The sequence below is a fragment of the Anopheles bellator genome, chromosome 1, assembly GCF_943735745.2.
Source record: "Anopheles bellator chromosome 1, idAnoBellAS_SP24_06.2, whole genome shotgun sequence".
Lineage (NCBI taxonomy): Eukaryota > Metazoa > Arthropoda > Insecta > Diptera > Culicidae > Anopheles > Anopheles bellator.
This window is the reverse complement of record NC_071285.1, coordinates 14,162,881-14,190,617: the sequence shown is the minus strand read 5'-3', so window position 1 is coordinate 14,190,617 and position 27,737 is coordinate 14,162,881. Positions and strand designations below refer to the sequence as shown.

Sequence of the window (27,737 nt, the reverse complement as noted above, 5' to 3'; positions counted from 1 at the left end):
GTGCGTCCACGAAGTGGAAGAGCAAACACAGAACCCGCGCGGATGGGCGGGAATGCTCCCTTAAATACATTTATCATCTTGCTGGTGGCATTCCCCTGAGCATTAAGCATAAATACGTTGCAACAAAATTTCAAATTGTGGTTTGTGATTTTTATTCCCCTTTCGCAGGGCACCATTAACCCTAGGCCCTTTCGGGGACAGTAATTCACTCGAACAGCAACACTTTACCCTCCCCTGGGAGAGGGTTAGGGCGCCACGGCTCGCCACAGTTTTTGCGCCGTATCGCGGGCGGCAGATCAACGATTAATTAAATTATTGAAAACATCGCAACAGTGCCGCCGTGGCCACGAGGCCGGGGGTCGCGGTTATTTCAATCATAATTAAATATGTTTTTACATCGACGCCCCCAGAGGGGCCTCTCGAAGGGCGCAGCATTTCCGCGGTCACTTCGCCGCAGCCGCTGGTGTTCTGGTCTTGTTTGGGTATTTTCCTATGACTTCGGGTCGGCATTTTTCTGCTATTCGCACGCGCCTGTCTGCCGGCTGAAGGAAATGGCTTGGCCACGGCACGGCGGCTAAGTAGTTTAGGTTTTTGTACACTAAGCATGGGGCGCCGAGCGGTTAGAAAAGTGCGAAAATATTTTTCAATTAACCAGAATGAGGTCAGATCATCGGCCGGGCAACAATCGTACGAATTGTGCGCGGCGATACGCATCGGCCACATCGCGGAAAGGCGGCTGATTGGGGCGCCATAAAACTCTGGGCGGGAGTTCAGTGGAAACGGCGTATCTGCCGATCTGCTGATGATCCCACCGACCCACCCGGCCATGGCTGGGGCTGGCACCGGCGGTCATGCCGCGGTGGCCACACGGAATGCCCTTTACGCGGTGACACGGCGTGCGCGAAAGTTGACTGGAACTTGAACTACATCAAAAGCGAACGAGTGGAACCGATAGAAATTGGCGATTTTTTGGGTGGATCAGTTTCACATTTTCTAAAAACTATTTGGCTAGGGGGCGAAACGTGCAAAATGTTCGTCAGCCCTGCCTTGCGATCGAGATATCCTTCGGTCGATCGAGCTTGCGGAACATCCGAACTGGCTTAAGCTGTTTCTCGGCGGAAGAGGACATTACATTTGGAGCCGTATTGTACGCCAACTTCCTTACACAGGACGTTGCTTCTAAAACACAACCTTCCTTTAAGGCATACTCGAACCGTTTAAGTCTGCCAGATTAGCATGTAAAAAAGGATCAAAACAATCCTTCCTTCTTTGGTGGTCCCCGATCACGCCGATCTGGGGAATCGAACGAAGGCCAGCTGCGTGTCAATGACTAGAGTTACCGTATGCTATATAAACGGATCAAAACACATTAAATATTACAATAAATAATTGAATATAATTTTTTGTTTTTTGCTGTTGTTTGAATTGAGAACTTACCGTATTTTTCCGTGTATAACGCGCACCCATATTTAAGAGAAAAAAATTGGAAAAAAGTTTTTTATTATACATTTTTGATAATAATGATTATTATTCTAAATGTTCTTTAAATATTCTAAAGTAGACTAAAGATAAAATGCGTATATATTGCAGAAGACATACTAGTAGTTTATACTCCGTATTTTATATTTTTATTTATATTTAGATTTTGGAGCTAAAAAATTGGGAAAAAGGGGCGCGTTATACACGGAAAAATACGGTACATCACGTTCAGTGAAAAAAGAAAAAGAGTAAGAAGCGCGAATAGGGTGACCAGAGCTGTATCTAGATGAAATTATGTTGAGTTTGTTTTATTACCTTCGGAACTTTTCATGCTTACTGTTTGGATTTATTGTGTGAGGGGTTAATATTGTATTGCACCGTTTAATAGCTTAAACACTAGACGCAACAATTTTTCATCACATCTGCTTTGCTGGTCACCCTCGAACGCTCCATCTCTTTCGCGGTCCGCTGTCTCTGTCTCACCGGCTGCTCTCTCTCTCTCTCTCTTTCTCTCTCTCTAGCGTCAGCTATCTCTTTTCCGTTCGGCGAAACTTCGGCGTTCGGCGAAAAACAGAGACCGGGAACGCAAAAGGGAAATAGGGGAAATAAGGGAAATAGAGGCCGGGAACGCAAAATGCCAGGTTTACGAACCTACAACTAATTTTCTCAACTTCAAAAAATTCAAGCGGCGGGTGGACGTTTGCTTTTCTCTCAGCTTCTCGGCGGAAAGCCGGAAAACTCGCGCGTTTGGCCACTGAAAAGAAAAACAAAACTCCCGTTCTTTGTGTTCCCGTGCTCTTGTGTTTGTCTCCGGTGCAAGGTGTGACGATTGTGCTGTGTGCAAAAACCGGAAGCGGTCATCTTCTGGCCAAGGTGAAACCATCTTGTGCGGTCGTAGACGATCGGCGCTAGGGTACCGGCAAAAGGATCCTCTCCGTGTGCCAGTGTGCTTATCAGGGAGAGTGTTCCGCCGATCGTATTGCGTGTGCTGTGTGCGCGTGTGTGTGCCCGTTCGTTGTAATCGCCAGATCGAGGCCAAAGGTCACCAGATCTCGCTGCCGAAGCAAAAGTAGATGAATGACAAAAAAAACATCCTCGCGAGTGATCGACGAAGGGTTACCGATCGAAGGGGCTGTCAAATGGATTGACACTTGCGGCGTTTAATCGTGCCGGTCGTGCTTAGCTCGATTCCGGTTGGGCTTTATCAGAAATCAATATCGAAACCACTTGCCAGCCACGGAAAGGTGAGCCATTTCGTGTTGTTGCGTCGCGCACTGTTTTGCATAATTCGTGCGATCGAGTGACCCACTTACTGGCCGATCCTTGCAGGTTGGCGCTGTGGAAGTGGCTGATCCTGCCGATCCGAAGCAGAGTTGATCGCGACCGCGAACAAACAAACAAAAACACCGACAAACTCGAAAAGAAACTCGCGTGGAAAGAAATTCAAGGCGACAGCAGCACCATCATCAACAGCGCGGCCCAAGATGGTCGGCAAGTGCGAAACGAGGTGGAAACATAGTTAAAACAACGGCCGAAAAGAAAAATTGCCATCCCAACGGAGGACAGAAGGCGACCGATCGAAGGTGTCCCGTCAGCCAGGAGGCAGGTGCAGGCAGGAAGCGATCTACATTTTTGATGCGAACAGCGGCCGAACGACCCGGCAAGCGAAGGTAAAAAACATACATTTGGATGTAAAAATCTGTAAGCCCGGAAAGGTTGAAGAAAGTTTTACGCTGTTGGTTCCGTCCCAATGTCTGGGGGGGTCCTCGGTTCTTTCTCTCCGGCCCAGGCCCGGCCGGTTGTCAGTGTTTTGTCTTTATTTTGCTTGCCTCTTTTGCGTGTGGTGACGATGCATTTCTTCCGCCGATTTCGGGAACAACCGGCGGCAGGGCTTTCCGGTTCGCTTTGCTCGAGAAGCATTTTTTCCGCAAGTCCGCGCTTCCCGGTTGAGGCGATTTTCCGGAAAAAGGGGCCCCGAAAGGGCGGACTTTGCACAACCAGCCGTGGCTGCTTGGGCCGGCTTGTTGCGGAATGTTTTCATGTTCTTATCGTTGGTCCGGGTTTGGCTACGCAAAATTTATTCACGAAGCACGGAGTTTGAGGCAAGATGCCGGAGATAAGATGAAGGGAATTTGGAAGAGATCGGTAAGCGGATAATAAGCTTAGAAATCCGTTTCGGGTCATGCCGGTATCGGTCGTCGATGGCGGTCCGAGATGGTGCTCTGGTGCGGCGGCAGGCACAGTTCTGGAATCCTGGGGCACACGTGGGTCGAGTGTTTTGTACACAGTAGATGAGTTTCGTGGAGAAGATTAGCATCCCAAGGCGGCCGCCAGCAAAGCGGAAAGATGGAATATGGACCTTCGCCGTCGGCTTATGGAAAGGTTTCCTATTAACCATTTTTTGGTAATTTTTTTTACACGTTAAGCCGTAATTTTTTGCCACAAAACGTGGATTCTTCAAATGTTGGGTTTTTGGGAGTGGAAAAAAATCCATTTACGAACCGTTTCTTCTTTACACAAGATGGCTAATGGAGAATGTAAATGGCATTCAATGGACTCTCGTTAAGCCTCGCTTCGTCCCGACCTTTCGGCCTCCCGGGGACCTTTCCCAGGACTAACAGGCGCTGTTGGGACTGGACATCCTGGTTTTGTTTCGGGGAGTTTCGTGTCCGTTGATTAACACCCAAGGGGTCGGCCGGGATTGCGTGCCGGCCACCGACTGTTTGGACAATCTGGTCCGTGATTGTTTGCCAGAATTTAGATTAGCCCACACCGCCCGGTGGGACCGCCCAACGATGGTAGTATGTAAATGTTATTCAAAACCCTGCTGGCTGGCTGGCCTCGATGTTTCGTTGTTTTTGGCGAAACTTTAGCATAACTTTGCTCGCAAAAGCAGGGCGAGACTGCCTTGGCCAAGAAGAGCGTTGCACATCGTAAATGCATGAGTTTTGAAGCAAATGCCCTCAGCGTTCGCGCCGTCCTTACCCCCCGTCTTAATGCTCTTATGCAAGCCCAGAACCAGAAGAAGCTGGCAGAATGTGGCAAACTGCGCGGTGCGCGACCTCCCAGCATCATCATCCGCGCCGTGAAGCGACGACTCCACTGGGGCCGGTTTGGGACCGTCGAAAGGTTAAATTTTATGATCTGCGAAGATGTTATTTTCGCTCCTCCCCGGCTGGCTGGCGCCCCTTCGCGTTTCCGTCTTCTCGCCCGTCGTAATGGCGATAAAATATCCATTTTCCGACCACCCCGTGAACGGTCGGTCGGTTCGTCGACTGGCCGGCACAAATTGCGCGTGAAGGCACCCAGCCAGCTCCAGAACCACTATCGTGGCGTTGTGGTTTCGCGGTCGCAGTCCCGTCTGGCGATCTGCTACAACCTACAACATGTGACGCTGACGGCCTACGATTAGCCGAGTGGGAGATAAACAGATCGTGGAGCGAAAAGGTTTTCCTCCGTCGGTTTTGTTTTGGCAACATTTAACGGTCCCCCGCGGTGCGTAGGTGCGTCCTTTTTCTGCGTCGCAGCAACGCGGATTAATTCCGTTTTATGAGATTTGTTCCAAATCTGCCTACGGACATTAAAAAATCGCGGACGATCTGGGCGGTGGATGCTGTTTCTATTTTCACTCTATTTACGCAAGCTTTGGACCCGTTTTAGCATAAACAAATCAGTTTTAATTTATTCAAATTAACGAGACCGATTTTTTTCTACCTCGATTTGACTACCTCGATGACTGTTTTCACTTTTGCTACACAACAACAAAACGGCTCCGGACCCCTGTGACCAGACCCGAGAGTTCTTTCCCCGGTTGACCGGTTAAGCTTTTTCCACGAGGGAACGAGGGAACGTAAAACCACAGTATCGTGGTGGTGGTGTCACGGGACGACCACTGTGGGCCGCACGAATGCACTTGACCGTGGTCCGTTGGGCTTCAAGGCCTTCCCGAGCTCGGCCGCTCGCGGCACAATTTCCTATGTCGCGGTCCGAGGCGGTCAATCCGACTCGAAACGGGAGGGTGTTTGCGGACCCGGCTGTTAGCCCCTTGGCCAGGATTGCGGGCCGTCGCCCCAGCCGCACACATAGACCCGAACACCTTTCGATTATGAGGTCAGTCGGGCCCCTCGAGGGTTGGCACATAAAAGCTAGGGAGGGCTCACGAGATCCGCAGCATAAAGAAGGGGTCCCTTTGGCCGGGTTGGGGGGCTACGAAAACGATTATATCTCGCGCGCCCGTGCGCACACGCGGACACGAAAGCGAGAATTTTACGTGTTTGAAAGTGAAAGAAGGTCCGGTGAGGGCGCCTCCCGGGACTCGGCCCGGCCGTGGTGGGACGCTTTCACTCCGCGTGGATGGGCTCTCCGGGTCCGGGCTGGCTCGGTCGCCGCCGCCCCGGTGAAAAGGGGAAAGTCTCGGCTCGTGGGCTCCTCCGGATGGGGACAGAGAGCCACAGAACGGCGACGGGGGGCAGAGCACCGGGAGTTTCGTGGTTGTGTCTCGTGGTTTGCCCAAACCCGGCGCAGCTTGTTAGCGAATTGCGTGCGCCTTTTTCCAGCCCCAACTTCCGGTGAACTTCGGAGCGCTGCATTCTTCATTCATTGGCTTCATTCATAAATATTTACCAAGCGTGGGACCTCTTCCCATCGACCAAATTGGCGCAAAATGCGATCGATTTTGTTGCAAAACAACAATCAGACACAAATCCATGCACATTGTGAATTGCAACATTCTTTACGATCGGTTCGGTTTATTTATGTACCTTAGGGCAGTGCGCCGTTTCGGGGAGGGCATAACCACAGTCCGATCGGTTCGCTTGATCGTAAGAAAACGGTTTGATAGGCAGCTTCCCTTGATCGTTCCACGCATATTGGCCTCCTTCAGTAAACCAGCGTGAATTGTAGAACCTAATCCGCTCAAGAATTTGACCGCGAATCCAATGCCAACCGGCCGATACAGGCCTGTTTTAATCCGATGCATCCAAATTGTACCAATTTTTGGGAAGATTTTTCAACAAACCAATCCGGCCTAACCCGACTGTTAACCCATTTATCCTGCCCTAGAAAAGAAAAAGGGTTCCCCGGCTGGTGGTACACTGGCGGGCCACCTAGGGAGGTGCATTAAAATGGGTGGTTTCCTTTAGTTTTCTGGGTGAGAGAAAATGAACCCTCCACGCCATACGCCAGCTTGGGCCGGATTCGGCGTAATTAGCTCTCGCGGAGTACCGGTTTTTGGGCAGCGGTTTTTCGACTCGACGACGTCTCTGTGCCACATAGTCCATAGTGTGCGCTCTCGCTGGCCGTTCGAAAGAGCCTCGAAAGGCCAGCACGACTCACATTCGATTACGACACTTCTTCCGTGTCCTGGGGGGCTGGTGGGGGGTCTGTTGGCCTGTGCCTGCGAAGACGAGCCGAAAGGTTCGTGACATTTCGAGTGTAAATGGCGCTCGGATCCCCAGAGATTAGCCTGCAAGGTGGAAGCTCGTAAAGCTGCAGGTTGCTGCGGGCGCTTCGGACGCGCTGATGATGGGGTGTATCAGCATTACCACCCAAATGAATCACATTTGCCCGACATTAACCGACGACGGTCGGTGGTCGGAGTGAAGAGAGGTCGATGATTGGTAATAAATTTTACAAGAAAATGATAGATTATTATTCCGTCAGCAACAGCGCCTCCCTCGGGGGGCATGATGGATTGATCGTACAGAGCTCGATCGTGGAAGTGAAAACGATCGAGTGAAATCACGTTCCCCCGGGGGTGTGTTCCCGGCCTTCGGGACGTGGGACCCAAATCAAGGTCCCCCCCCCCCCCACTGCCGAATGGGTCCGGGATCGGGAGAATGTCACTCCGCATCTGGATCGCGTGAACTTGGGCCGTTGCGCTTCCGTATCTTCGCAGGACCAAGAAGTCTATCCATCTATTTTGGCTGCGGCCATCTTGAGGCTAATGACGTCTGCGTAGGGCGCTAATTGTCGTAGACATTGTGGATTTTTCGTGAAACAAGCGATCTTTTGTATGCTACCCCAAAACATGGCAGTAGATCAGCTGGGCAAACATCCGCTTCGTCGACTGGTTACGGATGGCGACGCAAAATTTGCCACAGGGATCGCGAGCCACACCGAAATTCGCAAGCCAATGATTGAAACTTTTATGATCTTTAAACCGTTTCGCTTTGTACCAAAAGCAAGGATCAAACGGAAAAGACCATCGTTTGCACCTTGCGTTGAACCATTCATTTCATCGTCCCGTGTCCCGGTTCCGGCTGATCGGACTGAAGCGACCACCATTAATTAGTCATTCCAAGCCACAGTCGGCCAACGACGACTCCGCCAGTGTCCGCGACAGTACTGCCGCGAAACGGCCCAGTCATCATCCGGTTGCGAGCCTCAACCGACACAGATGGGCTTGGTGTCATAAAGACAGGTAGTCTGTCCCGCAGGACCGCAGGATAGTGCGCCGTCGTTCGCAGCTGATCGTGTCGCCGGCCGGCTGGTCCGGACATGGGACATATGTAAATTGATAATTACAGCCAGCGGTGAGAGAGCGAAAGGGATTTTGTGGCCACCGTCGGTCGGTGAGCTAATACACCTGAGGCTAAGCAAATATTGGTGGTCGTTTGAAGAGTCCTGCGCCGTGGAACCGGAACCCACTCGTTTGATGCAATTAAGAGAATGGCATTTACAGGCGCCGACCGACAGACTGACCGCCTGTGTGATTGATGAACTCGCGACATTTGGGAGGATAGCGATGCACCATGCCTGACACAACTCGCCCCTTTGCTGGGTATCTAAATTGATCTTTTTATCTTGTGGGTCCCGCAATCACTCCGCAGCTGCTTAACGTTAAAAGCTTCCTCTTCAGGTCCTTTTCGAGGATTTCAAAAACGGCGTTCTGTTTTGCACGCTTTCGGAGTGTCAATTACCTGTGCGCGCCAAACCCGGAACCTTAACATATCGGCTCCGGGCCCGGTCACTGCAAACAGTTTCAGTTTCGTATTTGCATAAACCAGGACCCGAAGCCCGAGGGCCGACAGAAGGCAACCCAATAAAGCAAGATTCTGCCAGTTGTTGGAACTCAAATGTTGCTAATTTTCCCACCGAACTGGCGTTCAATGCTGGCCCAGCACCCAAGACCGTAGAGTGACCGTGGGAAGACGCGCATACATAATTACTACCGTAATCCGCCCGCCGGCCATCGGGTGCGCCGAAAAATGTCTTCCGCCGTGCAGGGTGCGATTCCTTCAGAGCATGAGCTTTCAAAACGACCCCGGGCTGGCCGGGTGCGCATAATGACTGTATCTAATTAGTCACATTTAAAACGACCCAACCCACCATGATGATGATCGTCCGTGGCCAGCGTCTTCGCGGCGCATGAGCATCCTTCTTTACATCCCCATTCTTGGCCATCACCTTCCCATCCGGTGCGCCGACGGAGGAATGCTGAGAAATGTTGTGTCCTCCTCGGTTGCTTCCTTATGGCCGGCATCGTAGCCAGCGGCCAGCGTCTGCCTTGGCTGCTGTGTTCTCCATTCTCTCCCCGTGTTGTGGCTGCGGAATGTTGTGGAATATTTCCATCGTGATTTATAACCATAAACATGGCGACGGAGGCTCCACTCACTGGCGGAGGACTGGTGGCGGCGGCGGAACCATTTGTTCGGTCGTCATTTACACTTTAAATGACTGAATTTGTCCGTTTTCGGGTCGATCCGGCTTTTGGGACGATGATTTACTTCTGATTTATGTAATTTATTTCACTTTTATCTCCGATTTAATTCAATCTTTAATCGGTAGTCGAGTCGCGTTGTGTTGAGTTCACGATTAGTTACTCCTGTTCGTGATGCTCGAGTCCGAGCGACGAGTTACAGAGATTTTTGATGGAGATATCCCCGGTTCCGTCAGGGTGCCCTACGAACGCAGTGGAAGGCGGAAGGATTCTAGCCGGGGCCTCTCGAGTGGCTTGAAAGGTCAAACGTATCAAACTTTATTAATCTAACGCGCCCGGTCTTCACGCGGCTAAGAGTATCTCCCAACACGTCAGCAGAAACTGATGCGTAAGGAGGGCCGCTTCTCTCGGGGGCTGTTCTTTGCCACAGCGTGTTTTGTTTTGGGAAAAGTTACAACACTAATGTACGAGGTGCTGCACTCTCATTAATCTTGCGCCCCGTGGTTCGAAGGTCGTACAGAAAGCCTTCCGAGTGCATCGTCCCGTTTTACATCCCGCCACCGGAAGGGGAGACCTGATGTAACCGGGTGAGGCCGGCCCTCCGGGTAATCCGTCTAGCGGGAATCCCAATGCCCACGCTAATGAAAGTGTGGCGATCCATGGAAAGAACGTCGGCCGAGCCATCCGAGTTTGATGAACGGCCGAAACGGCGATGATGACGGTGACGAGATGGTCTATGAAAATGAAAACTGAAATTTTATTAACTCCCTTTTCCCCACGGGCCATTCTCCGTGGTGGGCGTTTACGAAAGTAAAAGCTTCGCTTCGGTCGGCCGCCAAAAGCGCCCGGTAATGAATTCTTTCTCCGGTCTTCGTGGGCCCGTGGCTCTTCATGTTTTCTTCGTTCGGTCGCGAAGATTGAAACTAAACGAAGTTTTCGTTTCATTTTTCGAGGCTCTGATGCTGGCCGCCAGCACCGAAGATTAATCAGCATCGCAGCGCATCTCTTGGGCGCCCCTTTTTGCCATCGATAATTAAACGGCAGTTTAACGGCAGGATTTTCCGTTTTTTTTACGTAGTGCTGCTTTCTAGTGTAATGTTTCTTGTTTTCGTTAAACCGCTTGGTTGTTAATTTCACCGGCTCTGTCATTAAACGATTTTAAAACATTTTCCTAAGAGAGTCCACCGTGGCCTCAATCCCACCTTGCATTTTTATGCCGATATGTGATCCGATCGAACGGTGCTGATTCGGTCAAGGTTACTGGCGATAAAATGTCACAGAAAGCCCGCGCCAGCCCATCGTTAATCGGCCAAACGCTGTCCTGTCGGATTAACCGCGGAGTCGCCTAATTTTGCCCCGTCCCCGTCGCTAACTTGACCGTGTTTCTGGCCCAGCTGTGTCGTCCACGCACACACGTGCCTGTGTATGTGTCAGTTGGGGCGGAAGAGGCCCCCTTAAGACCCCCACTCTCTTCCAGCGGACAGCGCACATTATGCGGCTCGCAGTTTTCACTTTCAGAGTTCTCACTTTCCGTCCGCAGCAAACCGGTTTGGCAACGATGGTGCTCCGATTTTTTCTGTTCACGATCGCTGTGAAGAGTGAGAAAAATCACGGCACGGTACGGTGCGCTGCGAATGGGGTCCCTATGCTCACGTTTATGATTGGCGCCTGACTGGCCACGATTTATGGCCACCTGGCGATCGCAGCTCACGCATTCGATTTGCACCGATTTCGACCGAAAACTATCCTGGTGCTACGTGGCCACCGATGTGACCGGCTTCCTTACGGGGTCTCTCCGTAGCGTCTCGGTTTTGCAATCAGGTCACCGAGCGGCCGCGTACATTCCGTTGCAACATGGCACTCTCACCAAAAGCAGCGACCCTTGTCACCAGGCGGCAAAAGGCGTTGCTGCCTGTTTCATAACCGTGGCGGCCACTCGCTACTTGGCCATCGCCATACAGGCACACAGGCTTGCTCCCACCAAGTGGAGCGTATAAACATACGGCTTGCGACACTGCCCGACCGACATCACTCGTGGCAAGCAATCCGCGCCCGATCATACCGGAACTCGTTTCGGCTCTCCGGCTCGTTTCGTTAGTTCCGCGCCCGGATTCGCCCGGTCGCTGGGAGACCTTCAGGGAGGAAAGCGGCTGAATTGCTGGCCACCGGGCGCCGGGGATTACGCGGGTTCGTTCGATAATTGCATCGCCCGTGCAGCTGCGGACACAATGACCATCATCATCAACTGACCGCCGCTGGAAAATCAGTTCCCCACGACGACGATGATGATGGCGCAAGTCTGGTGCAAGGTGGTGCCTCACCGTCTCTGGCTGGCTGGGGGTAGAGGGTACTTAAATTGCCGACCACCGATTGGACGTTCCGGATCGAAAGTGAGAGTACTTCTGGTGGAGTGCTTTAATCGGGGGTCACTAATAGCGCGTTGTCACCTTCCGGAAGTTGGCGATTCTCTGCCCTGGAGCTAGACTGAACCGCCCGGGAACTGGCCCGGGAGAGAGTATTTTCGCAAAAGAGACGCTAAGGGAAACCCCTTTTTGTAACGCTGCGAAAAAGGGGCTTCGCAGCTTCTTCCCCGTAATATTGCTTGAAATATTATCCAAAATTAATTAATCCCCTCGGCATTAATAATGGCCACTGGTCGCCGGAGGGATCGGATCGGATTTTTTTTTTGTTAATAACCGCGTGCGCATTACGCCTTTTCGGGCCGCGGTTACTTTATGATGCGGTGGAGAATGTGGAGAAAATATACGACCCACTGTGTCTAACGTCCTAACACGCTGCCCGAGGCTGCCTTTCGGGGAAGGTCATAAAGCACGCCGCTCCCACCGTGGCGTATCCCACGTCGATAATAATTATAAATCAAATCCGCACACCACCGGGCCTACGGGGAAGACCTTTATCTGGCTGCAGTCAGCGGCAGAAGACGTTCGATAGGAGCGAGAGGGGGCCTTTTGGGGCCGCCGGTGAAAGGAACACTTTGGAGTCCGCGTTCGGGTGCCTTTGGCCGGGCACCGTTGGGATGGAAGAAATTTGTTGAGGCCGACAAAAAATGGCGCGCGATTATCACCGCTGTAAATTAATTTTTATTCCACGCATTCCCCGGATCCGGGCGCCCAACAATTGGGTTACTAACGAGACGAGGCACTCAGGCGCGCCCCTCACAGGCACAGGGCTTCGGTGACCTAAATTGGGGCGCAAGTTTTTGTGCCGCCCGGCATTTGGCCGGCATTTCTTGGCTTAGAGAGGTTCAGAAAAACGGTTGCACATTTAGCGCGTCAGGTTTTTTGAAGCTTAGTGAAAATGCAAAACATCAAACAATGGAGCAACATCGTCTGGTTCGTGTTTTTGTTTTCTCTGACCACTGGCACTGCAGCAAAAATAACGGCCCCGGGTGCGGCTGCAACTTGTGTTGCGTGTAAAATTCGTTCTCCTATCGATCGTGGCAAAAGATCAAAGATCGCACAGTAGCATAATGGTGTGGTTTCGGGTGCTGGATAAACGCAGGATAAACTGCCACGAGACACGTCTATAATGCATCTGCTTCGGCTTTCCGACTGCGTTGCAAATGGACCGAGGGCACCTGCAATGCTGTTATTGTTGAGGGTATAGCTAAGCTAACAGCTTCAAAGCGAACAGCATAAGCATCTTGCTTCGACTGCACCGCTGAATAATCTGGACTGTCTGGGACTCCCTTTCAAGACTTCAAGATTCGCCGCACTCCCGTCGGCGGAACAGAAATGATTTAATTCACTATCGGACCGCTTCTAACTGTAGCCATGACGGGCTTTTCTCTGCTCGACCGCAACATCATTCGATCAGTGTGATTGTGGGTTTACGTTTTCTCGGCGTAACTCCGGCCCCGTTTTGACCTTTCTTCTTTCCACTTTCAGGCGATAGACGGAACTTGATCTACGGTCGATCCTTTCGAAGCGCTAGAACCCAAGTTGATAACGGTGTAATCGGGTGGACCAGCATCATCATCGCGACATCGTGGAAAGGTCCCAAAGACGCGACAACAGATAATCCGTGAAGAATCCATAAAATCGTCTCGGTCCAGCTTCGCCGTGCCACGTTCTATCCGATCGAAAGGGAAAGGGCAACAGTTGGTGGACAGGTCGTAGTTCAAGTCACCAGCCGCAGAAGACAGACCTGTCACAACACGGAAGAAGGGGCCCTTACGAAGGTGTCAACAACGACGTGTCGTCGTGGTGCGACACATGTAACCGAGTGTACCCTCCGGTGGGGGGATCTGACCCGAGCTCGCTCGAGCGGGGGACAGTGAGATGATGATCGTCTGCCACAACCTCCAGCGCGCCTGGACCTAGAGCACCGTTGCCGTTGTTGGCTGAGCAGGAACCAGCAAACGGATCGATTCGATGCACCCCGTCGGGCCGGGAGTGAGAGAGAGTCGTGTGAAAAACGGGAATCGAATCGCGCCTTGCCAGAAGCGGGCCTAAAGCTGTGAAAAGCAAGACAAAGAAAACGGCAAAGAGAAGCGCAAACGCATGAACGCGTGAGAGAGAAAAGAGAAACGAACACAACAACGATAACGACAGCATAAAAGGAGTAAAGAGAAAGAAACAAACACAGCAACACAGAAGAAGTAACAAATGGTAAAAAAAGAATAAAAGCAAAAAAAGAGAAATGCAAACAAACTAAGAACAGCGCGCCCAAACAGAAAGGGGAGGCGAAAGCGAAACGCGTGAGAATTGAGCAGTCATCGATCGATCACCGATCGAGTGCGCGAGCCGCGCGCTAGGAAAGCGAACTGGAACTATTTCCGTATTCTACCGGAACTCACCGGATTTCCGGCTCACCAGTGAGAGTGGTGCGTGGTGAAATCGATCCGAACCGAGGCGGTCGAAAGTGCTGTGCTATCTATCAACGTGATCTTCTTCCTGACCGGTCGTGTGCGTTGGGTGTGCGATCAATTGTTAGTGTAATACTTGTAAGGTGGTGGAGTGTTTTGAGTCGATCAAACATCGAACCTCTCGAACAGCAGCAGCTGTAAGTGTCAGTTCCACGTGTATCGTCTTTGTGAATTGTCTGCTTCGATCAACTAACGCTTGCAACAGGTACGTGTTCCATGTATGTTATTATTTTCTAGTTTGCTTGTCAACTCCTAGCGATGATCGTGCGAGCGATAGAGTTTGCATTTCGAGCGTTCTTACAGACCCCAAAAGAGTATCCCCTTCTGAAACGGAGATCAAACTGGTTGGAAGAGCCGGATCTGGCGGGGAGCCGCCGCTGCCGGATCGAATGCCGGTTGATCTTGATTGATGAGCACCGGCTGCTGCTTGCCATGAAATTAGAGTCCTCTTGTTTGGGCTGTATTTCCTGTTCCATTCGATTGCCCACCATAAAGGCTTCTCGTAAGGATGCCCGTAGCACATTAGCATATTTGAGGAGGCTTTATTGGGACGGGTCGCATCGCGCGATCGCCGCTATGATCGATTTCCAAACCTTCGCGCCGGTGCGATGTTTATTTCCAATTAATTTACGAGACTCATCTCTCGCCCCGTGACGGAGTGCTGATCGAAATCTGAGATTTCAATCGCCCGATCTCCGTAATGAAGATGTGCTTCCTGGATGTTTGTATCTAACTTTTTGCAGGCGCTGGTGGTGTCCTCTGGTTGTCTTTTCGATCGATATGTTGATTTAATTTACTGATACAGGGCCCGGGGTTAAGTGTTTGCAATGCGTGCAGTGACTAATCGCATCCCTCGCTGGGTGCTCGACGATGGATGATGCGCCCGTGATCACCGCGCCACATACTGTCCTCGGGCTAATGTCCCCCATCGCGCACCCTGACTCACCGTACATTGACTCCAGCCGGGGGGGGGCCTGGGTTGATGGCAGAAGAAAGTGTACAACTTTTTGTCACTCCAAGCGCGCGTGGATCGAATCGAGACCACCAGCCGAGGGTCATCAGCGATAAGTTCGGCTGATTCATTACCTGTGACCCCCCACTGACTGGAACTGGCTGGGAGTTTCCGTGGGGTGATCGGGCCGCGAAATCGACTCCGCAACCTTCGCGGCCCGTCGATGCGTCAGACGTTGTCGCCGCTGCCGGGAAGACGTTTCTTGTCGAATCGCAGCCACAAAATGAAGTTCATTCTTCCGGCCGGCCCCGGACGACGACGGGGAGACTAACACGGACAGCACCACACAGCACCACACACACGTAGCCACATAATTCTATCGATCCGGTATCCGATAGCAATGACACGCCGGCGACGGCGGCCAGAGCTCTCTCGAACCGATCGATCTACAAGGACTTTTGTGTGGCGTGAAGGGAGTTCCCCGTGTTTTTGCGTTCCCTCGGACACAGACACACGAACGCACACGCATCTTCCCGGGACGGGGCCCACACCCTGCGCCGAAGGAGTTGCTGAAGTGCCGATTTCAGTTGACTGGTGCGTGTCGAACGGGAAACACGGTGTGACGTGCGAGGCATTGTGCATCGTTTGCAATTTTATGCTCTCCGGGATATTGCAGTAATTGTTGTTGGTTGCCGGTCCCTAGTGCAACGCTAAACTGTGCGTCCCTGTCGATGGTTTGGCTTTTGCGCCGCATATTAAGTGCTCATTAGTGTGTGGTCTCAAGTGAAGTCACGTGAAAAATCGACTTGACTCCCTGGTCGGTGGGGGGCCGCACTAAAAGTAGACTCTAAACCCAATGCCCAACATGGGTGCTCCCGAGGCGCCATCGATGCCCACCGCCAGTGAGTGAGTGTTTGATAATAATTTCTCCAGCTGGTGGTTCCGGAATCAGGTTGTAACGTTCCCGTCATGCGAGAGAGAGAGAGCATCGTGACGGCGACACTTGACAAACCGGGAAGCCAGGAGCCGTGGAGCCTGTTCTAACGAACCGCTCACGCAACGCCGGCGTGTGGCAGTTGATTGATATATGCATTTTAATCTAATTTCAAGTTAATAGATAACTGTACACACCGGTCCGTTCGGGTGACTGAACGGCGATCGCCGGCGGGACTTCCTGGTGAGGATTCCTGGTCTGGCCATTTTTTATGCTGCCCCACGGCTTCCGTCCTGAGCGCACGTTACGAAACTACCGCCAAGGTGGTGGCACTACCCGAGCATTGAATAATTTCCCGGTTCCGATTAATATGCATGGCGTGATCGGTTCAATAAGATATTCCGAAACGAAACCGAGGTAACGACGTGGCCACAAGTGGCCATCCGTCGCACGGCGTACGGAGAGCACCTGGGGTCGATTTTTCGCCGAGACGAGAAAAAGGACGATGCATAAAATTGCCTCACATTACACATCCATCGAGCCATCGCGTGGTAGTTAAATATAGATCAATGCAATTGGCGTTCGGTTCCTGACGGCGGGAGACGGGTGAGCCTCTTCTGCAGTCTGCAGGTGCCGATCAGCGTGGCTATTTGATTCCCAGGTTGTGTGCCTTTTTTATGCTCGGCAGTTAGAGGAGAGTAGTTAAGAAACCGGTAAAACGGACGCTATCCGCTTTGCGCGCTGCTGCAGAAGACCTGCAGAATGGAACAGGTGGCGCGTCCTTTGCGGTGCAACTGCACCGTGGTGAGCGTTCCGTGCCCGAAACGCTTTTTCGTTCAAACGAATACCCTTCTGGAGTTCTTTCGTTTTTTTGGATAGCTCAAACGTGACTTAGAAGTTGGGTCAAGATAAAAATATTTAGAGAGTAGATAGCAAGGATCACACTCGCCAAAAAGGGCAACGAATGTAGAAACTCCCAAGGAACACCGTCCTAAGGACCATCCATTCGCCGTCGGAGTGAAACGTTGCTTTATGGTGGCATTAAAAAACAAGGAACCGGTGCTACAAACCGATTTGCAGCACTTGTAACGTGGCCCTCTGGGCCGGGCAGGGCTGAGCACTCCACATTTAATGCACTGGACTATGGCCGTTTTTCACCCTCATGTTTATCTTTCGCGTTCTCTCTCTCTCTCTTTCTGTGGAGTGCACTTTCTGCGTAACGATCATAGTTTGATCGCTCGTTAAAAAGTTCTCCCGGAACCACTCCGGGATTACAACGTCGTCGGCGTCCACCGGTTCTGCGGTGGGCGCCCAACTTTATACGATGTGTTTGCCGGGCGGGAGGATATTTTTCTGCCAACGGGCACAGAATTATGGCACAGACCCCCCGAAGTTTCCCTGGGTTTCCTGGCTGGGAACTTTTTTCCCTGGGCCCGGCTCAGCTCGGCCCGGAAGACTGTCGGCCGGATGTTTGCAGTGTAAGGCACCCGGGCGCGGCGGTGTGCATTTCGATGATTGCAACGTCGGAGTGCCGGAGTCGGGCTGCTGAATTATTGAGAGAACTTTTTCGTGGCCGCGCGGCTCGCCGATGGAGCGGATTATCGACTGGTCCGTTACAGAGTTGGCCGGGACCGGCGCATAATTTGATTGTAAATATTTGATAAGGCTGTGAAAGTTTGCCGGCCGCATTCTGGGCCCCGGAATCCGGAGGCGAGCGAGACAGCCGCCCTATCGGCCTGTCGGGTTTCGGCTCAATCCTACGAGATTTCGGCCCGGATCGGGTTGTCAATTTCCAGCGTGTGGACCATCAAATATTGATGGATGTACTCAGTGCTACAAACTGTGCTGGTCCGGCACTACTGGAGAGAGAGAGAGTGCGCTCCGCTAGAGCGTCTTAATGCAATTAGTTTTCCAAAACCCCTTTCGGAACGATCCCGCAGGGGGTCACTGTCGATTGCACCGGGCGGCTGCTGCCTGTGGCTGCATTATGCACTCGCCTCGACTCCAAGATCCACGCACTCAGGGAGCGGCTTTAGACCACAAGACGAGGAACAATGAGCAAATTTATCATCCAATCCGCGCGTCCGCTTTGTCGTGGTGCTGCAGCAGCAGCAGCAAACAAACAAACATATCATAAATAACGAATCTTCTGCACCCCAGTCCCAGTGTCGGGAGGGCTTCTTCTCAGCTCCTAAGACTCGGGCCAGCCATCGGACGGCTGGCCGGCGAAGACAAACAGCGACAATTCCGGGGCGTCCGGCGTCGTCTTATCGTCTTCCTTATTTCATTAATCATACGCTTTCCTCATGCACTGTTTGTTTTCTGTGTTACTACACGGGTTATTTTCGCCATTACGCTTTTGCGCCAACAACGATTGTGCGTTTGTGTTTGCCCTGACCGGCCGCTGCCCGGCTGAAGGCGCCCGCTGAGGATGCTTTACTTTTTTGTCGCTTGTTTTTCGTTGCCGTTGGTTTTATGTTGCCACCCTTTCGGATTCGGTCCGATGTGTCTCTTTGCGGTCACAGGTTTTATGAAACGCGCTCCTTGCGGTTCTGCTGCCGGTATCAATTTTCCAGTTTTCATTCCCTGGCCCCACCATCACCACCGATGGCCGATGGCGTTCCGGTTTCTGGGCTGGAGTGGATAGCGAATTATTCATCGATAACCACCCCGGGCCTGGCCGTGTCCGGCGATCCAATTCCATCCCGGGAATTGGTTTCAATCGGAAAACTTGTTCCGTTTCAATCTTGCACAATCAGCGGAACGTTCTCGGCGGACGCTATCGCAGGCTCCTAGAACCTCCGGTGCCATATTTGTAGATGGCCAGATTGCTCTCCGCTTCCCCGCTGATCGCATCCTACGAGCGGGCTCTCGGGAGCGCCTCGAGCTTCAATTATCATTTTCCATTTATGTGCACGGCCGCGGCCGGATGGAAGGCGGTTAAAAGTTTCCCCGTTTTCGCCGCACGACCCCCCCTACATCGGCCAAAGCATATCATATCTGGCGGCATCGCTTCTCGGCCGTCGGCATATTTTTGCATCTGTTTTGCACATTTAACTGAGACCCTAGTAATGGGGAACCATTTGTTATGACCATATCTCGGACGGGAAGTTTGCTGCAATCGTTCGCGATGGTGGTGCAGTGGCCACAATCAGCAAACGGAACTAGGCAGCAGTAGTGACTGGTTGACCGTGCAGCACCAGAGCCACAGGTTGCTCCTGCGTCCAGAAACTAGTGGTCTGCCGGCCGAGGTCCTGTGTCTTCATCCCCAAAAACCAACCGAACCCCTTTGTGACCGCTGCCCAATAGTTCGATGAACGTTCGCTAGGTTTCCTTTGGCCACGGCTGATAAACGGAGCAAACGGAGCACGACAGTAATCATTATCGTAGTAGCGTCACAGAGCTCTCCAGTTCAGGGCCCGCACTCGGACGGCTCGTCCTGGGGAGAGATTGAACAAATAAAGACATGCAGCCATAATGGATGGGCTCAGAAGCGTGAGTATCACGCCCATGGCCCTCGGACTGACGTTTTGATTGATTTATGGGCTTTCGGTCCCACCGGGACAGAACCTGCGCAGAAGAGAAGGGTCTAGGATTTCGTAGCTCAACGAGCAGAACGCCGAGATAAACGGTCTCCCGAAGGTGCCACAAAACTAGGTGAGCGCTTCGCTTCCGTCCAGGCAGTTGATTGATTGACACATCTTGCGCCAGGACGAGACGGCGCAAGGACGCGTGGCGAAACCGGCCACCGTGGGCTCCCTTCGACGTTCTGGGTGCGTTCATTAGGTACGCGTGCGGTCAAGAATTCCCCAGAGCAACGGGGCAGACAAGATAACGACCTCATCCGAAGATGCTCGGTGGTCACAATCTTATCGACGAAGCATCTCCATTACGAAACCGAGACGGCTCGACGACTTTCGGGCATTTATCACAGTCAGCACAGTCACGATGCACGATTAAAATCAATCGATTTGTGATTCGTTATTCGAGTGCTGCATCTTGCACCCGGTGTGTCGTCGTTTCATAAGTCCAGCAGCGGCAGCGACGACACCCGGCCGACCCGCGGGCTGAAAACTGGAACGTGGCCTCATTCGGCGCCCCGGCCCTGCGCTGTGAATTGTTACAAAATGCAATCGAAAACATGCAGCAACCTTCCGGAGAGGGTTGTTGCAGCTGCTGGTGGTGGTGGTGGTGACGGCGGTTTTGTGCCAGAGGTGGACACACCCAATTAGCCAAGGCGACAAGGGACGGTGCAATGGCTTTCTCTCTGTGATTGTTATGCGCCACGACTTCTGCCCGTGAAACGTATTATGAGAGATGTGAAAAATCAATTCGAATGAAAATGGTTCGACGATCGGTTCGGTTATGTCACTTGTGCCATTCACCTTTTTTGTGAGTCTCTTCTTCAAGTTGACACGTCAGTTTGAACATTGGTGGACTTTTAAAATTATTGTGGCCCAAGTTTGGCCCAAAACCGAGCGCCAACAAACTCATCGCCCTCATCTTAGTGGTTGATCGAAAGCAGAGTCGTAGATTTATCGCTACGGGTGACAAATGGCATCGAGGGAAGTCACGAATCTGATCCTGGCCAGAAGTTGTCGTTTGGGGCCGCCCTCCGTTGTTGTCTTCGTGGTTTGGCCGAGGATTAACACCTTCCACAAAAACACTACGACAAAATCCACCCTGTTTGTTTGTCTCGCCGGCCTCGGATCTCCTCTGTTTTATGGCCCCTCGAATGTACCGCAAAAGACCCAGACCACCGAAACCACAGGCTGGATAAGCGGACGTTCCCTTTCACTTGACGTTTTACGTTGGGCGTTTCTCGGATCCCTCGACATTAACGGCACGGTAAAAAGTGGTGGTGTTGAAGAATGGTGGCAGGCGAGCCAGCCAGCCAAGTCCCATTATCGGATGGACCCGAAATCTTCGATCTCCCCGGGCGGGACTGACTAATGGAGGGCGTGTTGGCATGACAAATATCTTCTCCGCCGTTCGATAGTTTTGGTCCCATCCGAAATCTAGGGGAACTAGCCTGCAAACGAAATGTCCCGTCTGTTGGGTGTTTGGGGAGGGTGAAAACTACAAATTACTGCGCCCAAAAACAACCTGACAACGGATGGAACCGAAGAGCAGAGCAGCAGCAGCGACTGTCTTGAAGTAAAGGTGTATGCATGGATTTCGAGCCGTACCAAACCTTCTTTAATTTCTATATCCATCCCAAGACCTGAGGTCATCTACACTACAGCTCCGGATCGGTAAGAAGCTTGGGGACTCGTTCGCCCCCCTAAATTCTTTCGAGAATGCTTCACTAATTAGTGGAATGGCAAGCCACTCCCGGGGAGTTGGGAATGACGCCACCTCGCTGATCCACGCCACATCATCCACGGGTTAATAAGTTCCAAAAGAGGATCGCGCGAAGAACGGCGATCTTCGACTCATCTGCTCCCCTGCAATAAATTCTAAACCGTCGTTAGAGGCGTCTCCCTGTTGAACTTTACGGCGCAAGAGCATTCGCCGTCGTCGTCGTCGTCGTAGTGTCGAGTGCCTAATGTTCTGCTGCTCTGTTCCCCAGCTTGGAGGTGAACCGACGACCGACGATCCGATGTTTACCGTTAACAGCAATGACCGTCCAAAATGGACGGGCACCGACGACAGAGCACTCTCGAGAGCACTTCGGTCTTCGGAAACGCCACATCTCCTTGGCCATCACGGAGCCATGGGCCCGGAGTCTGTAACCAGAACTTCGGCATCGACCGACGACGACGACTTCCCCATGGTTAGTTTGTTGCCGTGATCGGTCGCAAGGAAAATGGCACACGATGCGGTTGGCGGCCATCCGTTTCTCGGTCAATGTTTCTCACGGTTGCAAATTTTACGGCAAACTCACGTTCTCAGCAATAAATTCCACGCCATGGGTTCCGATGGGTGGGGAGGGGGGTGGTCAATGTTTTTGTTTTGGTTAGTCGGAAGTTCATCGTCACGGCATTCCCGGCATGGCCCCGGATCAGAAGGGGCGGACCGTGTCGGAAGGAAAGTAGTGCCTTGCTACAAAATCTCCCCGTCCGGAAACTTGATCCTTGGGCTAGCATTCAATCTCGGTCCCTCAAGCAGCAGCTCAAGGGGGGTAGGCAGGTTGAAATAGAAGATCAGATCGGAACCAGGAAGACGCAACCGACACGGCACACTGGTCGCCGGATGCAGGAGTATTACTTTCTTGGCTACCCAAATCCGGCTGGCAGTTGCCAATCGTTCAGGAAGTCGAACCGAAACTGAAAATCTTCGTTACGCCAATCCCCAAAACCTCAGACCTGGTGACGTCATTAGAAAAATATGAAACATAGTCGTGGAAGATCGGCCTTTCGAGAAAATGACGTATCAATCATACCTGGTGTTTGGTAGCTGCTGGGGGCCGACGGGGCCATCGCGACACGTGGACACAACGTGTCGTCCGGTCACCATCTCTCCATCCGTCAACAGCCCGTCTCATCGTGACAGTAGGAAGCGCGACCCGGACACTGGCCGATCTGCTCGTGGAACCGATCCTACAACCGCGGTGTCCGATGTCACGCGGTGGTGAGGGTCTCTGGTAGCAGCAGCAGGATCGTTGCGTGAAATGCGGATGACCGACTGCTGATCGGATTTGGGCAACGGGGGAAATACTATTTTTAGTGACACAGCTGTGGCGGTGTCGAGAATTGTTTGTTTAACAGCGAAGCGATTAGCGGCGACGATGTGAAACGATGCTCATAAAAAGCGGATACGTTTGCCGTGAAACATTTAAAATTATGTATCAAGATGGCGTTAGAAATGGCCTCCCATCAACCGCCCATGACGAATGAATTCCGTGTGTTTTCGAGAAGCTTCGTTGGTTTTCTTCTGTTTTGTAGTCCAAAAAGATGATGTTTTAATTGAAACCGGCACTCGTTCGGGCCGGTGCCATTACCTACCAGTAATTGTGCCCTGTTTTCTAGTTATGATTAATGACAGACCGTAGTCGGTCACTTTCAACTTTGCACAAACATTGATTGATTGATTCCTCTTCTGTCACGGGGCGTGCGGGCTCTTAAAATCGAAAGTTATTAATCGAACCAAAACCCCGCTGGCCTCTGCTGGTGAACACCGTATATTACTAGGGGGAAAAGTCACCTCCGACGAGTAATTAACCGTTGGGCAATTAACTTTGAATTATGGTGCTCGGTGCTCTATTGAGCCAATGTCATTTTCTTTTCATTGACATTCGAAACAAGCCACTAACAAGCTGCTAATGAGCCTCACGCCCACCAGTGCTCCGTTTCGGGATTGGCAATTAGTATTGCGAAGAGGACTGGCTGCTAACCATTAGCTCTAGGGGCACCTTATGAGGCATCTTAGTACCCGGAAAAGCGCGAGCAAAGCATCTCCAAGGCACTTCTTTTCAAGCTGGAGCTGCGAGTTGAGAGCACTCCTGGGATCGCTCGAGTCCAAATCTGGCGCTTACGAAACAACCACGAATTGCTGCCACGTCCTCGTCAGCGAGTGAGGCAACGACGCACAGCCATTAGTAGCCCGGTACGTCCGCCCGTAACTGCTCCTTAATTCCTTCACGGCACCACGCTTCACGGTTCCGATCGTTTATTAATAACAATTAAGTCAGGGGCGTTCATAAGCAGTTCGAAGACCCGCCCGGAGAGGGATCGATTGCGAAGATGCGCGCGCACCGCGGAGTTACTCACGATTGCGTCGTTCACCTCGCCACTTTCGCCTTTCGTTCCTGCGATCGCCTGGGTCATCGTCACTGAGGTTATCGGTCGGTCGGGAGTCGGTTGGGGTTGGCAAACTTCTCGCCGTGGTGCTGCGTGATTTATCGGAATCCGCGCGAAATCGATCGATGCTGCTGATACGACGGGGACGTGTCGACTTGGCTGCGGCAATTTCAAGAAGGAAGGTGTCAAGGTTGTGGGGCGGCCAACGAACTCTTTGAAAAGCCACTTACCACCACGTTGCTGCACTAATCCTAATTAACGTCCTTGCGATAGAACGGCCATCTCGGCCATTTGATCATGTGATAAGGTCACGTTACCTACTTTACGGTATCGATAGTTTCTTATATGGTTCTACCGCTTTTTGCCGCCGCGCGAAACCTAACGGAGCTCCGGAGTGCCACGGATTCCGATCCGTGGTACAGTTATGAGAAGTGTTAGCGTCGAGTTATAGAACAGCAGCAGCAGCGGAGCTGGCCGCTGACTGGTATAATGCTAATGTAGATTGCTGTCGGAGGGGATTTTGGCGAGGCTGAAATGAGGCTACTTCTGGGGCGGCTGGCCCAAGGAGAAGAGAACACGAAATGGCAACCATCGCCAAAGGAGAACAACGAGGGTGCGCGCTAATGGAACTGGAGCAGGAGCAGCGACCGGGTATGCAATCACCGGGGGCCCGCTGACAACGGGGATTCCTCGGTGGACCAGAATTGCCAGCGCGCAACGATCAGGATGATCTAGATGAAGCGGATGAAGACAAACTGTTGTTTTCGTGAGCCTCTAGCTGGTTAGCCCAGAATACAATCTAAACGAGTTGGGGACCCCGACAACTGTGGTTTCGCTTTGTGGCGTCTCGGTAATCACGGCCACGGTGTGGATGATGAATGTAATTTCGCGTTTCCATCACACGGAACGGGAGTCGAACTCAGGGTGTCGACTTAACGGTACCGACAAAGAACGAGCGACAAAATAACTGTCCAACAATTTTAGTTATTAAAGGAAATTAGAAAGCAAAATGGGCAAGTTTCGGTTGTATTCTACAAACCAGAGCAGCATTCATTTCGATCAAGTGCGCGAAGGTCCGCGAATAAGATCAAAACAGATCGACACTTTGCAGCGAAGACCACTCCCGCCAGAAAGGCGGGTTATGGTTCTGTCCTTAAACATTTCTTAGCTGCATTATACTTCGCCGAGGCGGGGCCCCGAGAATTAACAGCCGTCGCCGTCGAGTGTCTGTGGAGAGGGTTTTCGGTATAAATAAATCCTCGGAAGGTAGCTCAAGCGTAGCCTCCGGGTCGGAGGATGTGCATAAAATGCGGCGTTGGAAATGCATTTTATGCTCCTTCCTGCCTCTGCCCGTGTGGTTTTTTGTGCCGTGCGATGCGTAAAAGTTTACGCCACCCGCCTCGAGAAGGTGTCATCCGCGGAAGTGTCGAATTGCGTACGCGCACTCACTTCACGGCGGCTGGCGGCGGCGTGGGGACAACCGCTTTCAACCGGGTTCAAACGTGCCGAAGGATCATGTGCGAGCGCGCCCGTGAAATCGGAGCGAATCCGCCGAGACACACAAAACGCCCAGAACTGCGATTCGTTTTCGGCGTGTGCTGCGTGCCATTTCCGGAAGATGGATGACGTTTATGGCGATGACGATGGTCGTCGTCGTCGTCGTCGGGGCCGCCCGATGTCCTCCCGGAATCAGCCCCGGGTGTCTAATTTCTCTCGCTATTCGGATTTTATGGCCACACATGAAAGCAATCCGCCGACTCGCGGAAGGCGAATGCACTCTTCGAAGGTGGTGACCATTTTTTTTGCTTCGTTTTCAGCATTGCACAAACGTCATCACGCCCTACCAAACTGCTTTATTTACGATAACGACAGTCGCGGAAAGTCGTGGTCCTGTCTTTCTTTCGCGGACGAATCGCGTCCTCGGTAGTTTCGGTCCCGGGAAATTCGCGACGGAAGAAAGTGCTCCGAAACGTCCGGAACGGGTAGATGCAGCCCTGGGAGTGTTGGGAACCTAGTTGAGGACACTCGGTGTTTTGTTGAGTTGCACCGGTTTTTTTCAAATTTGGAAACCTACACTTTGTTTATACGAAACAAATGCTCAGCGTTTCGCTTGTCGACACAATCGCAGACATCCTCAACTCAATACCTGACACATCCATCCGTTTTTTCCGTTCTAGATCATAGCTGTTGGCGACTCCGGACCCCCCCTCGTTTTACTGGGCAGACAGTATGTTTTAGCGTGTAAATGACTTCCTTGCACCGACGGTAAGTGGTTTATTTTTGTAAACTTAAATCGATAGCCCAAAGCGAACCAGAAATTGGGACGTGGACAACCCGACCGATTGACAACACCGATTCCCGATTCGCGTCGGCTAGAAGTTAATTAAAAATCGCTTCGCTAGCCCGCAGACAGTGTTTTTGTGGCGCCTCGGCCAGGTTGGCTCCTGGTCTTCCGGCTAAGGCTTTCGGCAACCCAAAGGTGACCGGGTGGCTAGCAACTAATGCATACTGAAGCAGACGCACAGGTTTTCAAAACATGCCCATTGGCGAGGGCGGCTAGCCTAGCGGCTGCGTAGACAAAATGGCCAAAAATCCTCCGTGGTCCCACCGCGGCGGCACCCATATCGACGAAAGTCAACATTGTTGATGTGCGTTCGTGTTACATTGGCACAAAAAATTCATTCATTGCTTCCTGGCCGGTCCCGGCCCCATGATGTCCCCAAAAATTTTCGCCGGCTCCGCGGGTTTGCTTTTATTATTATGATAATTTTTTTTCGTTAACCTTCCCAAAATCTGCGACCGAAAGAATTTGACCGACGACCACCACGGCTATCGGATTTCGCGACCATTTTTTCGCCCCTTTGGCCGGCAGTGTCGCGACGCACGCGAAACGCATGACGTACGCACATAATTTTGGACATTTTCCTGCACACTGGACATTATGGATGGCTCAGGCCCCCTTACGGGTAATGATGATGAGGATGTTGATAATGTCGGCCGCCAATCAGGGGGGGTGCGTTCCGAATCGGGGCCTGCCATTAGGGCCCAGAGTTTGTGGTCTAATTTTTGTTGGACACCTCTCAACACCGAGCGAGCTGCGACCGTTCGAGATAACTCTTCCATGGGCTGGGTCCGTAAAATTATTCCAAATGATGTGATCCGATGTGATTGTTGCCCGAAATTTCCAACCAGTTTTTAGTCACGGTTTTGAGGCCATTTTTTAATGGCCGCCCCCCAAACAAAATAAACGAAATGCTCCCGTTGATTGTGGTCAATTTTACGATCAATTTAAACTCGTCCTAACCGTCCCAGTTGGGCCAGTTGGTTAAAGACCCCAGGTGATGTGTCAATCATCCCGTCCCGTCATTCGCTGTTTCGTAATGCGCCGGCATTAGGGGCCGGCGACCGAGTCCGTTCGAAAATTCCAGAAGCCACCCCAAAGGGCTTCGATGCGCTTTCAGTATTCATAGACCGGGCGCTAATGCAATCGCACCCCGAAAAGGCTCCGGTCCTGCATCCCACAGACCGGCCGAAGAACCGACCCAATTTCTACTCCGAATCAGGTCGCGCCAGCCCGAGGTGTGCACAGCCAATCAGGTGGAGCGCCCGCTCGTCCCGAAATCGCTGTCGCTCACTGGACGGCGGGTTCAGTCATGTTTGTCCGAGGTTGTCCGAGATTTGCCCGCCTGGCGTCGAGCGCCCCAAAAGCTCGCCGATGGCTTTCACCTTGGCCCAGTGCGCTGCGGGCATAGTTTCCATTCCTGCAGGGTGCTGGCTTCGCAATTAATCGCGACACCGAACCAGGAAGCCCGTCGGTCGACTGGCCATCGGTCTGCGAAAGGGTCCGACATTCCCGGGAAATTTGAACCCTCGATAGGCGTTTGCTCCGCCGGCTGGCAGGCAGGAGATGGTTCATTATCATTTTTTCATGCTCATCGGGACTCACTTGTGGGACCCAGGCCCCCCGAAGGGTCCATCGGCCAGACTCGGGTGAAAAGTGTTTCCACCCAGAATGGGTGAGAAAACAACTGAATGTCGAGCATTGGGGAGGGCTGATGGGGCAGGAGAGTCAGTCGGAGGTC

General features: G+C 52.1%; 1 long non-coding RNA gene across 1 annotated transcript; it reads left to right on the top strand.

Annotated features, from left to right (window-relative positions):
• Positions 1-2,901: 2,901 nt before the first annotated feature.
• LOC131216813 (uncharacterized) lies at positions 2,902-25,917 on the top strand. The gene is made up of 3 exons (XR_009157065.1): positions 2,902-3,149; positions 13,048-14,232; positions 25,833-25,917. It is a non-coding gene; the product is annotated as an uncharacterized LOC131216813 (long non-coding RNA).
• Positions 25,918-27,737: the final 1,820 nt, after the last annotated feature.